Source organism: Ranitomeya imitator, chromosome 7 (assembly GCF_032444005.1).
Source record: "Ranitomeya imitator isolate aRanImi1 chromosome 7, aRanImi1.pri, whole genome shotgun sequence".
Lineage (NCBI taxonomy): Eukaryota > Metazoa > Chordata > Amphibia > Anura > Dendrobatidae > Ranitomeya > Ranitomeya imitator.
Window position 1 is genome coordinate 140,707,136 of NC_091288.1, and position 12,886 is coordinate 140,720,021.

At 37.9% G+C, this 12,886-nt stretch overlaps 11 non-coding genes across 11 annotated transcripts; all 11 read left to right on the forward strand.

Moving 5' to 3' along the window:
• Positions 1 to 399: 399 nt before the first annotated feature.
• Positions 400 to 473, forward strand: TRNAT-UGU (transfer RNA threonine (anticodon UGU)). Its single transcript has one exon. It is a non-coding gene; the product is annotated as a tRNA-Thr (tRNA).
• A 1,669-nt stretch (positions 474 to 2,142) lies between these two features.
• On the forward strand, positions 2,143 to 2,216 carry TRNAT-UGU (transfer RNA threonine (anticodon UGU)). The gene has a single exon. It is a non-coding gene; the product is annotated as a tRNA-Thr (tRNA).
• A 2,575-nt stretch (positions 2,217 to 4,791) lies between these two features.
• Positions 4,792 to 4,865, forward strand: TRNAT-UGU (transfer RNA threonine (anticodon UGU)). Its single transcript has one exon. It is a non-coding gene; the product is annotated as a tRNA-Thr (tRNA).
• Positions 4,866 to 5,203: 338 nt separating this feature from the next.
• Positions 5,204 to 5,277, forward strand: TRNAT-UGU (transfer RNA threonine (anticodon UGU)). Its single transcript has one exon. It is a non-coding gene; the product is annotated as a tRNA-Thr (tRNA).
• Positions 5,278 to 6,069: 792 nt separating this feature from the next.
• Positions 6,070 to 6,143, forward strand: TRNAT-UGU (transfer RNA threonine (anticodon UGU)). The gene has a single exon. It is a non-coding gene; the product is annotated as a tRNA-Thr (tRNA).
• Positions 6,144 to 6,935: 792 nt separating this feature from the next.
• TRNAT-UGU (transfer RNA threonine (anticodon UGU)) lies at positions 6,936 to 7,009 on the forward strand. Its single transcript has one exon. It is a non-coding gene; the product is annotated as a tRNA-Thr (tRNA).
• Positions 7,010 to 9,172: 2,163 nt separating this feature from the next.
• TRNAT-UGU (transfer RNA threonine (anticodon UGU)) lies at positions 9,173 to 9,246 on the forward strand. Its single transcript has one exon. It is a non-coding gene; the product is annotated as a tRNA-Thr (tRNA).
• A 338-nt stretch (positions 9,247 to 9,584) lies between these two features.
• TRNAT-UGU (transfer RNA threonine (anticodon UGU)) lies at positions 9,585 to 9,658 on the forward strand. The gene has a single exon. It is a non-coding gene; the product is annotated as a tRNA-Thr (tRNA).
• Positions 9,659 to 10,450: 792 nt separating this feature from the next.
• On the forward strand, positions 10,451 to 10,524 carry TRNAT-UGU (transfer RNA threonine (anticodon UGU)). The gene has a single exon. It is a non-coding gene; the product is annotated as a tRNA-Thr (tRNA).
• Positions 10,525 to 11,168: 644 nt separating this feature from the next.
• Positions 11,169 to 11,242, forward strand: TRNAT-UGU (transfer RNA threonine (anticodon UGU)). The gene has a single exon. It is a non-coding gene; the product is annotated as a tRNA-Thr (tRNA).
• A 1,552-nt stretch (positions 11,243 to 12,794) lies between these two features.
• On the forward strand, positions 12,795 to 12,868 carry TRNAT-UGU (transfer RNA threonine (anticodon UGU)). Its single transcript has one exon. It is a non-coding gene; the product is annotated as a tRNA-Thr (tRNA).
• The last annotated feature ends 18 nt before the right edge of the window (positions 12,869 to 12,886 follow it).

Consider the following 12,886-nt stretch of genomic DNA (forward strand, 5'->3'; position numbering starts at 1 on the left):
GTCTTAATTCTAACTTTTCAATCTTTCCTAATTTTTCCTCCTTTTGGCCCTGCCGTGGCATTCCTTCAATCTGCCTATTCTGTGTCATAACTTGGAAGAAAAACAAGTCCCAAATTGAAGCTGTGCTAAAAGATGGATCATTCAATTATAGAATTTCAAAACATAAGGCCTTGTCATTGAACCAGAATCTATTGCATACTGCAAATTGTCAATGTCGTTGAATGAATGCTATTCATAATTTACTTGGTTTCTTAATTGTCATGACTGAAAATGAAATCCTGTTCCACGTTTTTGCTGTGCATGGAATACAACTCAACTCAATGTTGTTTCGCTAAGTTAACCACTTGAAATGTTCGATTGGTTCTTATGTGTTCCCTGCATTTCACGCGGAAAGCTTGTGGCGCTGTGGCTTAGTTGGTTAAAGCGCCTGTCTTGTAAACAGGAGATCCTGAGTTCAAATCTCAGCAGTGCCTTGTTTTCATCATCTCAGAAACAAACTTCCTATCTTAAAAATGGGAATTCCATTGACGTACAACCTCAAACTTATCATGGCTACGTCTCTACTGATAGTGAAATTTAGAGTTTCTTCTGCATAAGAAATGAACCAGTGCTCAGGGTTTTAATACATGTGGTAAGTATGTAGCGCTGTGGCTTAGTTGTCTAAAGTGCCTGTCTTGTAAACAGGAGACCCTGAGTTCAAATCTCAGCAGTGCCTTGTTTTCGTCATTCATCTCAGAAACAAACTTCCTATCTAAGAAATGGGAATTTCAATGACGTATAACTCAAATTTTCTGTGGCTACGTCTCTACTAATAATGCAATTGTGATTTTAAGAATTTCTTCTGCATAAGAAATGAACCAGTCCTCAGGGTCTTAATTCCAACTTTTCAATCTTTCCTAATTTTTCCTCCTTTTGGCCCTGCCGTGGCATTCCTTCAATCTGCCTATTCTGTGTCATAACTTGGAAGAAAAACAAGTCCCAAATTGAAGCTGTGCTAAAAGATGGATCATTCAATTATAGAATTTCAAAACATAAGGCCTTGTCATTGAACCAGAATCTATTGCATACTGCAAATTGTCAATGTCGTTGAATGAATGCTATTCATAATTTACTTGGTTTCTTAATTGTCATGACTGAAAATGAAATCCTGTTCCACGTTTTTGCTGTGCATGGAATACAACTCAACTCAATGTTGTTTCGCTAAGTTAACCACTTGAAATGTTCGATTGGTTCTTATGTGTTCCCTGCATTTCACTTGGAAATTTTGTGGCGCTGTGGCATAGTTGGTTAAAGCGCCTGTCTTGTAAACAGGAGATCCTGAGTTCGAATCTCAGCAGTGCCATGTTTTCATCATCTCAGAAACAAACTTCCTATCTTAAAAATGGGAAATCCATTGACGTACAACCTCAAACTTACCATGGCTACGTCTATGGTTATAGTGCAATTGTGAAATTTAGAGTTTCTTCTGCATAAGAAATGAACCAGTGCTCAGGGTTTTAATACATTTGGTAAGTACGTAGCGCTGTGGCTTAGTTGTCTAAAGTACCTGTCTTGTAAGCAGGAGACCCTGAATTCAAATCTCAGCAGTGCCTTGTTTTCATCATCTCAGAAACAAACTTCCTATCTAAGAAATGAGAATTTTTAATGACGTATAACTCAAATTTTCTGTGGCTACGTCTCTACTAATAATGCAATTGTGATTTTAAGAATTTCTTCTGCATAAGAAATGAACCAGTCCTCAGGGTCTTAATTCCAACTTTTCAATCTTTCCTAATTTTTCCTCCTTTTGGCCCTGCCGTGGCATTCCTTCAATCTGCCTATTCTGTGTCATAACTTGGAAGAAAAACAAGTCCCAAATTGAAGCTGTGCTAAAAGATGGATCATTCAATTATAGAATTTCAAAACATAAGGCCTTGTCACTGAACCAGAATCTATTGCATACTGCAAATTGTCAATGTCGTTGAATGAATGCTATTCATAATTTACTTTTTTTCTTAATTGTCATGACTGGAAATGAAATCCTGTTCCACGTTTTTGCTGTGCATGGAATACAACTCAACTCAATGTTGTTTCGCTAAGTTAACCACTTGAAATGTTCGATTGGTTCTTATGTGTTCCCTGCATTTCACATGGAAATTTTGTGGCGCTGTGGCTTAGTTGGTTAAAGCGCCTGTCTTGTAAACAGGAGATCCTGAGTTCGAATCTCAGCAGTGCCTTGTTTTCATCATCTCAGAAACAAACTTCCTATCTTAAAAATGGGATTTCCATTGACGTACAACCTCAAACTTACCATGGCTACGTCTCTACTGATAGTGCAATTGTGAAATTTAGAGTTTCTTCTGCATAAGAAATGAACCAGTGCTCAGGGTTTTAATACATGTGGTAAGTACGTAGCGCTGTGGCTTAGTTGTCTAAAGTGCCTGTCTTGTAAACAGGAAACCCTGAGTTCAAATCTCAGCAGTGCCTTGTTTTCATCATCTCAGAAACAAACTTCCTATCTTAAAAATGGGAATTCCATTGACGTACAACCTCAAACTTACCATGGCTACATCTCTACTGATAGTGCATTTGTGAAATTTAGAGTTTCTTCTGCATAAGAAATGAACCAGTGCTCAGGGTTTTAATACATATGGTAAGTACGTAGCGCTGTGGCTTAGTTGTCTAAAGTGCCTGTTCTTGTAAACAGGAGACCCTGAGTTCAAATCTCAGCAGTGCCTTGTTTTCATCATCTCAGAAACAAACTTCTTATCAAAGAAATGAGAATTTCAATGACGTATAACTCAAATTTTCTGTGGCTACGTCTCTACTAATAATGCAATTGTGATTTTAAGAATTTCTTCTGCATAAGAAATGAACCAGTCCTCAGGGTCTTAATTCCAACTTTTCAATCTTTCCTAATTTTTCCTCCATTTGGCCCTGCCGTGGCATTCCTTCAATCTGCCTATTCTGTGTCATAACTTGGAAGAAAAACAAGTCCCAAATTGAAGCTGTGCTAAAAGATGGATCATTCAATTATAGAATTTCAAAACATAAGGCCTTGTCATTGAACCAGAATCTATTGCATACTGCAAATTGTCAATGTCGTTGAATGAATGCTATTCATAATTTACTTGGTTTCTTAATTGTTATGACTGAAAATGAAATCCTGTTCAAAGTTTTTGCTGTGCATGGAATACAACTCAACTCAATGTTGTTTCGCTAAGTAAACCACTTGAAATGTTCGATTGGTTCTTATGTGTTCCCTGCATTTCACGTGGAAAGCTTGTGGCGCTGTGGCTTAGTTTGTTAAAGCATCTGTCTTGTATCTGAGTTTGAATCTCAGCAGTGCCTTGTTTTCATCATCTCAGAAACAAACTTCCTATCTTAAAAAAGGGAATTCCATTGACGTACAACCTCAAACTTACCATGGCTACGTCTCTACTGATAGTGCAATTGTGAAATTTAGAGTTTCTTCTGCATAAGAAATGAACCAGTGCTCAGGGTTTTGAATGAATGCTATTCATAATTTACTTGGTTTCTTAATTGTCATGACTGAAAAAATCCTGTTCCATGTTTTTGCTGTGCATGGAATGGAATGCAACTCAACTCAATGTTGTTTCGCTAAGTTAACCACTTGAAATGTTCGATTGGTTCATATGTGTTCCCTGCATTTCACGCGGAAAGCTTGTGGTGCTGTGGCTTAGTTGGTTAAAGCGCTTGTCTTGTAAACAGGAGATCCTGAGTTCAAATCTCAGCAGTGCCTTGTTTTCATCATGTCAGAAACAAACTTCCTATCTTAAAAATGGGAATTCCATTGACGTACAACCTCAAACTTACCATGGCTACGTCTCTACTGATAGTGCAATTGTGAAATTTAGAGTTTCTTCTGCATAAGAAATGAACCAGTGCTCAGGGTTTTAATACATGTGGTAAGTACGTAGCGCTGTGGCTTAGTTGTCTAAAGTGCCTGTCTTGTAAACAGGAAACCCTGAGTTCAAATCTCAGCAGTGCCTTGTTTTCATCATCTCAGAAACAAACTTCCTATCTTAAAAATGGGAATTCCATTGACGTACAACCTCAAACTTACCATGGCTACATCTCTACTGATAGTGCATTTGTGAAATTTAGAGTTTCTTCTGCATAAGAAATGAACCAGTGCTCAGGGTTTTAATACATATGGTAAGTACGTAGCGCTGTGGCTTAGTTGTCTAAAGTGCCTATCTTGTAAACAGGAGACTCTGAGTTCAAATCTCAGCAGTGCCTTGTTTTCATCATCTCAGAAACAAACTTCCTATCTAAGAAATGAGAATTTCAATGACATATAACTCAAATTTTCCGTGGCTACGTCTCTACTAATAATGCAATTGTGATTTTAAGAATTTCTTCTGCATAAGAAATGAACCAGTCCTCAGGGTCTTAATTCCAACTTTTCATTCTTTCCTAATTTTTCCTCCTTTTGGCCCTGCCGTGGCATTCCTTCAATCTGCCTATTCTGTGTCATAACTTGGAAGAAAAACAAGTCCCAAATTAAAGCTGTGCTAACAGATGGATCATTCAATTATAGAATTTCAAAACATAAGGCCTTGTCATTGAACCAGAATCTATTGCATACTACAAATTGTCAATGTCGTTGAATGAATGCTATTCATAATTTACTTTTTTTCTTAATTGTCATGACTGGAAATGAAATCCTGTTCCACGTTTTTGCTGTGCATGGAATACAACTCAACTCAATGTTGTTTCGCTAAGTTAACCACTTGAAATGTTCGATTGGTTCTTATGTGTTCCCTGCATTTCACGTGGAAATTTTGTGGCGCTGTGGCTTAGTTGGTTAAAGCGCCTGTCTTGTAAACAGGAGATCCTGAGTTCGAATCTCAGCAGTGCCTTGTTTTCATCATCTCAGAAATAAGCTTCCTATCTTAAAAATGGGAATTCCATTGACGTATAACCTCAAACTTACCATGGCTACGTCTCTACTGATAGTGCAATTGTGAAATTTAGAGTTTCTTCTGCATAAGAAATGAACCAGTGCTCAGGGTTTTGAATGAATGCTATTCATAATTTACTTGGTTTCTTAATTGTCATGACTGAAAAAATCCTGTTCCATGTTTTTGCTGTGCATGGAATGGAATGCAACTCAACTCAATGTTGTTTCGCTAAGTTAACCACTTGAAATGTTCGATTGGTTCTTATGTGTTCCCTGCATTTCACGCGGAAAGCTTGTGGCGCTGTGGCTTAGTTGGTTAAAGCGCCTGTCTTGTAAACAGGAGATCCTGAGTTCAAATCTCAGCAGTGCCTTGTTTTCATCATCTCAGAAACAAACTTCTTATCTTAAAAATGGGAATTCCATTGACGTACAACCTCAAACTTACCATGGCTACGTCTCTACTGATAGTGAAATTTAGAGTTTCTTCTGCATAAGAAATGAACCAGTGCTCAGGGTTTTAATACATGTGGTAAGTACGTAGCGCTGTGGCTTAGTTGTCTAAAGTGCCTGTTCTTGTAAACAGGAGACCCTGAGTTCAAATCTCAGCAGTGCCTTGTTTTCATCATCTCAGAAACAAACTTCTTATCTAAGAAATGAGAATTTCAATGACGTATAACTCAAATTTTCTGTGGCTACGTCTCTACTAATAATGCAATTGTGATTTTAAGAATTTCTTCTGCATAAGAAATGAACCAGTCCTCAGGGTCTTAATTCTAACTTTTCAATCTTTCCTAATTTTTCCTCCTTTTGGCCCTGCCGTGGCATTCCTTCAATCTGCCTATTCTGTGTCATAACTTGGAAGAAAAACAAGTCCCAAATTGAAGCTGTGCTAAAAGATGGATCATTCAATTATAGAATTTCAAAACATAAGGCCTTGTCATTGAACCAGAATCTATTGCATACTGCAAATTGTCAATGTCGTTGAATGAATGCTATTCATAATTTACTTGGTTTCTTAATTGTCATGACTGAAAATGAAATCCTGTTCCACGTTTTTGCTGTGCATGGAATACAACTCAACTCAATGTTGTTTCGCTAAGTTAACCACTTGAAATGTTCGATTGGTTCTTATGTGTTCCCTGCATTTCACGCGGAAAGCTTGTGGCGCTGTGGCTTAGTTGGTTAAAGCGCCTGTCTTGTAAACAGGAGATCCTGAGTTCAAATCTCAGCAGTGCCTTGTTTTCATCATCTCAGAAACAAACTTCCTATCTTAAAAATGGGAATTCCATTAACGTACAACCTCAAACTTATCATGGCTACGTCTCTACTGATAGTGAAATTTAGAGTTTCTTCTGCATAAGAAATGAACCAGTGCTCAGGGTTTTAATACATGTGGTAAGTATGTAGCGCTGTGGCTTAGTTGTCTAAAGTGCCTGTTCTTGTAAACAGGAGACCCTGAGTTCAAATCTCAGCAGTGCCTTGTTTTCATCATCTCAGAAACAAACTTCTTATCTAAGAAATGAGAATTTCAATGACGTATAACTCAAATTTTCTGTGGCTACGTCTCTACTAATAATGCAATTGTGATTTTAAGAATTTCTTCTGCATAAGAAATGAACCAGTCCTCAGGGTCTTAATTCTAACTTTTCAATCTTTCCTAATTTTTCCTCCTTTTGGCCCTGCCGTGGCATTCCTTCAATCTGCCTATTCTGTGTCATAACTTGGAAGAAAAACAAGTCCCAAATTGAAGCTGTGCTAAAAGATGGATCATTCAATTATAGAATTTCAAAACATAAGGCCTTGTCATTGAACCAGAATCGATTGCATACTGCAAATTGTCAATGTCGTTGAATGAATGCTATTCATAATTTACTTGGTTTCTTAATTGTCATGACTGAAAATGAAATCCTGTTCCACGTTTTTGCTGTGCATGGAATACAACTCAACTCAATGTTGTTTCGCTAAGTTAACCACTTGAAATGTTCGATTGGTTCTTATGTGTTCCCTGCATTTCACGCGGAAAGCTTGTGGCGCTGTGGCTTAGTTGGTTAAAGCGCCTGTCTTGTAAACAGGAGATCCTGAGTTCAAATCTCAGCAGTGCCTTGTTTTCATCATCTCAGAAACAAACTTCCTATCTTAAAAATGGGAATACCATTGACGTACAACCTCAAACTTATCATGGCTACGTCTCTACTGATAGTGAAATTTAGAGTTTCTTCTGCATAAGAAATGAACCAGTGCTCAGGGTTTTAATACATGTGGTAAGTATGTAGCGCTGTGGCTTAGTTGTCTAAAGTGCCTGTCTTGTAAACAGGAGACCCTGAGTTCAAATCTCAGCAGTGCCTTGTTTTCGTCATTCATCTCAGAAACAAACTTCCTATCTAAGAAATGGGAATTTCAATGACGTATAACTCAAATTTTCTGTGGCTACGTCTCTACTAATAATGCAATTGTGATTTTAAGAATTTCTTCTGCATAAGAAATGAACCAGTCCTCAGGGTCTTAATTCCAACTTTTCAATCTTTCCTAATTTTTCCTCCTTTTGGCCCTGCCGTGGCATTCCTTCAATCTGCCTATTCTGTGTCATAACTTGGAAGAAAAACAAGTCCCAAATTGAAGCTGTGCTAAAAGATGGATCATTCAATTATAGAATTTCAAAACATAAGGCCTTGTCATTGAACCAGAATCTATTGCATACTGCAAATTGTCAATGTCGTTGAATGAATGCTATTCATAATTTACTTGGTTTCTTAATTGTCATGACTGAAAATGAAATCCTGTTCCACGTTTTTGCTGTGCATGGAATACAACTCAACTCAATGTTGTTTCGCTAAGTTAACCACTTGAAATGTTCGATTGGTTCTTATGTGTTCCCTGCATTTCACGTGGAAAGCTTGTGGCGCTGTGGCTTAGTTGGTTAATGCGCCTGTCTTGTAAACAGGAGATCCTGAGTTCAAATCTCAGCAGTGCCTTGTTTTCATCATCTCAGAAACGAACTTCCTATCTTAAAAATGGGAATTCCATTGACGTACAACCTCAAACTTACCATGGCTACGTCTCTACTGATAGTGAAATTTAGAGTTTCTTCTGCATAAGAAATGAACCAGTGCTCAGGGTTTTAATACATGTGGTAAGTACGTAGCGCTGTGGCTTAGTTGTCTAAAGTGCCTGTCTTGTAAACAGGAGACCCTGAGTTCAAATCTCAGCAGTGCCTTGTTTTCATCATTCATCTCAGAAACAAACTTCCTATCTAAGAAATGAGAATTTCAATGACGTATAACTCAAATTTTCTGTGGTTACGTCTCTACTAATAATGCAATTGTGATTTTAAGAATTTCTTCTGCATAAGAAATGAACCAGTGCTCAGGGTTTTAATACATGTGGTAAGTACGTAGCGCTGTGGCTTAGTTGTCTAAAGTGCTTGTCTTGTAAACAGGAAACCCTGAGTTCAAATCTCAGCAGTGCCTTGTTTTCATCATCTCAGAAACAAACTTCCTATCTTAAAAATGGGAATTCCATTGACGTACAACCTCAAACTTACCATGGCTACATCTCTACTGATAGTGCATTTGTGAAATTTAGAGTTTCTTCTGCATAAGAAATGAACCAGTGCTCAGGGTTTTAATACATATGGTAAGTACGTAGCGCTGTGGCTTAGTTGTCTAAAGTGCCTATCTTGTAAACAGGAGACTCTGAGTTCAAATCTCAGCAGTGCCTTGTTTTCATCATCTCAGAAACAAACTTCCTATCTAAGAAATGAGAATTTCAATGACATATAACTCAAATTTTCCGTGGCTACGTCTCTACTAATAATGCAATTGTGATTTTAAGAATTTCTTCTGCATAAGAAATGAACCAGTGCTCAGGGTCTTAATTCCAACTTTTCAATCTTTCCTAATTTTTCCTCCTTTTGGCCCTGCCGTGGCATTCCTTCAATCTGCCTATTCTGTGTCATAACTTGGAAGAAAAACAAGTCCCAAATTAAAGCTGTGCTAACAGATGGATCATTCAATTATAGAATTTCAAAACATAAGGCCTTGTCATTGAACCAGAATCTATTGCATACTGCAAATTGTCAATGTCGTTGAATGAATGCTATTCATAATTTACTTTTTTTCTTAATTGTCATGACTGGAAATGAAATCCTGTTCCACGTTTTTGCTGTGCATGGAATACAACTCAACTCAATGTTGTTTCGCTAAGTTAACCACTTGAAATGTTCGATTGGTTCTTATGTGTTCCCTGCATTTCACGTGGAAATTTTGTGGCGCTGTGGCTTAGTTGGTTAAAGCGCCTGTCTTGTAAACAGGAGATCCTGAGTTCGAATCTCAGCAGTGCCTTGTTTTCATCATCTCAGAAATAAACTTCCTATCTTAAAAATGGGAATTCCATTGACGTATAACCTCAAACTTACCATGGCTATGTCTCTACTGATAGTGCAATTGTGAAATTTAGAGTTTCTTCTGCATAAGAAATGAACCAGTGCTCAGGGTTTTGAATGAATGCTATTCATAATTTACTTGGTTTCTTAATTGTCATGACTGAAAAAATCCTGTTCCATGTTTTTGCTGTGCATGGAATGGAATGCAACTCAACTCAATGTTGTTTCGCTAAGTTAACCACTTGAAATGTTCGATTGGTTCATATGTGTTCCCTGCATTTCACGCGGAAAGCTTGTGGCGCTGTGGCTTAGTTGGTTAAAGCGCCTGTCTTGTAAACAGGAGATCCTGAGTTCAAATCTCAGCAGTGCCTTGTTTTCATCATCTCAGAAACAAACTTCTTATCTTAAAAATGGGAATTCCATTGACGTACAACCTCAAACTTACCATGGCTACGTCTCTACTGATAGTGAAATTTAGAGTTTCTTCTGCATAAGAAATGAACCAGTGCTCAGGGTTTTAATACATGTGGTAAGTACGTAGCACTGTGGCTTAGTTGTCTAAAGTGCCTGTTCTTGTAAACAGGAGACCCTGAGTTCAAATCTCAGCAGTGCCTTGTTTTCATCATCTCAGAAACAAACTTCTTATCTAAGAAATGAGAATTTCAATGACGTATAACTCAAATTTTCTGTGGCTACGTCTCTACTAATAATGCAATTGTGATTTTAAGAATTTCTTCTGCATAAGAAATGAACCAGTCCTCAGGGTCTTAATTCTAACTTTTCAATCTTTCCTAATTTTTCCTCCTTTTGGCCCTGCCGTGGCATTCCTTCAATCTGCCTATTCTGTGTCATAACTTGGAAGAAAAACAAGTCCCAAATTGAAGCTGTGCTAAAAGATGGATCATTCAATTATAGAATTTCAAAACATAAGGCCTTGTCATTGAACCAGAATCTATTGCATACTGCAAATTGTCAATGTCGTTGAATGAATGCTATTCATAATTTACTTTTTTTCTTAATTGTCATGACTGGAAATGAAATCCTGTTCCACGTTTTTGCTGTGCATGGAATACAACTCAACTCAATGTTGTTTCGCTAAGTTAACCACTTGAAATGTTCGATTGGTTCTTATGTGTTCCCTGCATTTCACGCGGAAAGCTTGTGGCGCTGTGGCTTAGTTGGTTAAAGCGCCTGTCTTGTAAACAGGAGATCCTGAGTTCAAATCTCAGCAGTGCCTTGTTTTCATCATCTCAGAAACAAACTTCCTATCTTAAAAATGGGAATTCCATTGACGTACAACCTCAAACTTACCATGGCTACGTCAATGGTGATAGTGCAATTGTGAAATTTAAAGATTGTTCTGCATAAGAAATGAACCAGTGCTCAGGGTTTTAATACATGTGGTAAGTACGTAGTGCTGTGGCTTAGTTGTCTAGAGTGCCTGTCTTGTAAACAGGAGACCCTGAGTTCAAATCTCAGCAGTGCCTTGTTTTCATCATCTCAGAAACAAACTTCCTATCTAAGAAATGAGAATTTCAATGACGTATAACTCAAATTTTCTGTGGCTACATCTCTACTAATAATGCAATTGTGATTTTAAGAATTTCTTCTGCATGAGAAATGAACCAGTCCTCAGGGTCTTAATTCCAACTTTTCAATCTTTCCTAATTTTTCCTCCTTTTGGCCCTGCTGTGGCATTCCTTCAATCTGCCTATTCCGTGTCATAACTTGGAAGAAAAACAAGTCCCAAATTGAAGCTGTGCTTCCACGTTTTTGCTGTGCATGGAATACAACTCAACTCAATGTTGTTTCGCTAAGTTAACCACTTGAAATGTTCGATTGGTTCTTATGTGTTCCCTGCATTTCACGTGGAAATTTTGTGGCGCTGTGGCTTAGTTGGTTAAAGCGCCTGTCTTGTAAACAGGAGATCCTGAGTTCGAATCTCAGCAGTGCCTTGTTTTCATCATCTCAGAAACAAACTTCCTATCTTAAAAATGGGAATTCCATTGACGTACAACCTCAAACTTACCATGGCTACGTCTCTACTGATAGTGCAATTGTGAAATTTAGAGTTTCTTCTGCATAAGAAATGAACCAGTGCTCAGGGTTTTAATACACATGGTAAGCACGTAGCGCTGTGGCTTAGTTGTCTAAAGTGCCTGTCTTGTAAACAGGAGACCCTGAGTTCAAATCTCAGCAGTGCCTTGTTTTCATCTCAGAAACAAACTTTCTATCGCTAAGTTAACCACTTGAAATGTTCGATTGGTTCTTATGTGTTCCCTGCATTTCAAGTGGAAAGCTTGTGGCGCTGTTGCTTAGTTGGTTAAAGCGCCTGTCTTGTAAAAAAAGAGATGCTGAGTTCGAATCTCAGCAGTGCCTTGTTTTCATCATCTCAGAAACAAACTTCCTATCTTAAAAATGGGAATTCCATTGACGTACAACCTCAAACTTACCATGGCTACGTCAATACTGATAGTGCAATTGTGAAATTTAGAGTTTCTTCTGCATAAGAAATGAACCAGTGCTCAGGGAAATTATAGAATTTCAAAACATAAGGCCTTGTCATTGAACCAGAATCTATTGCATACTGCAAATTGTCAATGTCGTTGAATGAATGCTATTCATAGTTTACTTTTTTTCTTAATTGTCATGACTGGAAATGAAATCCTGTTCCACGTTTTTGCTGTGCATGGAATACAACTCAACTCAATGTTGTTTCGCTAAGTTAACCACTTGAAATGTTCGATTGGTTCTTATGTGTTCCCTGCATTTCACTTGGAAATTTTGTGGCCCTGTGGCTTAGTTGGTTATAAGCGCCTGTCTTGTAAACAGGAGATCCTGAGTTCGAATCTCAGCAGTGCCTTGTTTTCATCATCTCAGAAACAAACTTCCTATCTTAAAAATGGGAATTCCATTGACGTACAACCTCAAACTTACCATGGCTACGTCAATGGTGATAGTGCAATTGTGAAATTTAAAGATTGTTCTGCATAAGAAATGAACCAGTGCTCAGGGTTTTAATACATGTGGTAAGTACGTAGTGCTGTGGCTTAGTTGTCTAGAGTGCCTGTCTTGTAAACAGGAGACCCTGAGTTCAAATCTCAGCAGTGCCTTGTTTTCATCATCTCAGAAACAAACTTCCTATCTAAGAAATGAGAATTTCAATGACGTATAACTCAAATTTTCTGTGGCTACATCTCTACTAATAATGCAATTGTGATTTTAAGAATTTCTTCTGCATGAGAAATGAACCAGTCCTCAGGGTCTTAATTCCAACTTTTCAATCTTTCCTAATTTTTCCTCCTTTTGGCCCTGCTGTGGCATTCCTTCAATCTGCCTATTCCGTGTCATAACTTGGAAGAAAAACAAGTCCCAAATTGAAGCTGTGCTTCCACGTTTTTGCTGTGCATGGAATACAACTCAACTCAATGTTGTTTCGCTAAGTTAACCACTTGAAATGTTCGATTGGTTCTTATGTGTTCCCTGCATTTCACGTGGAAATTTTGTGGCGCTGTGGCTTAGTTGGTTAAAGCGCCTGTCTTGTAAACAGGAGATCCTGAGTTCGAATCTCAGCAGTGCCTTGTTTTCATCATCTCAGA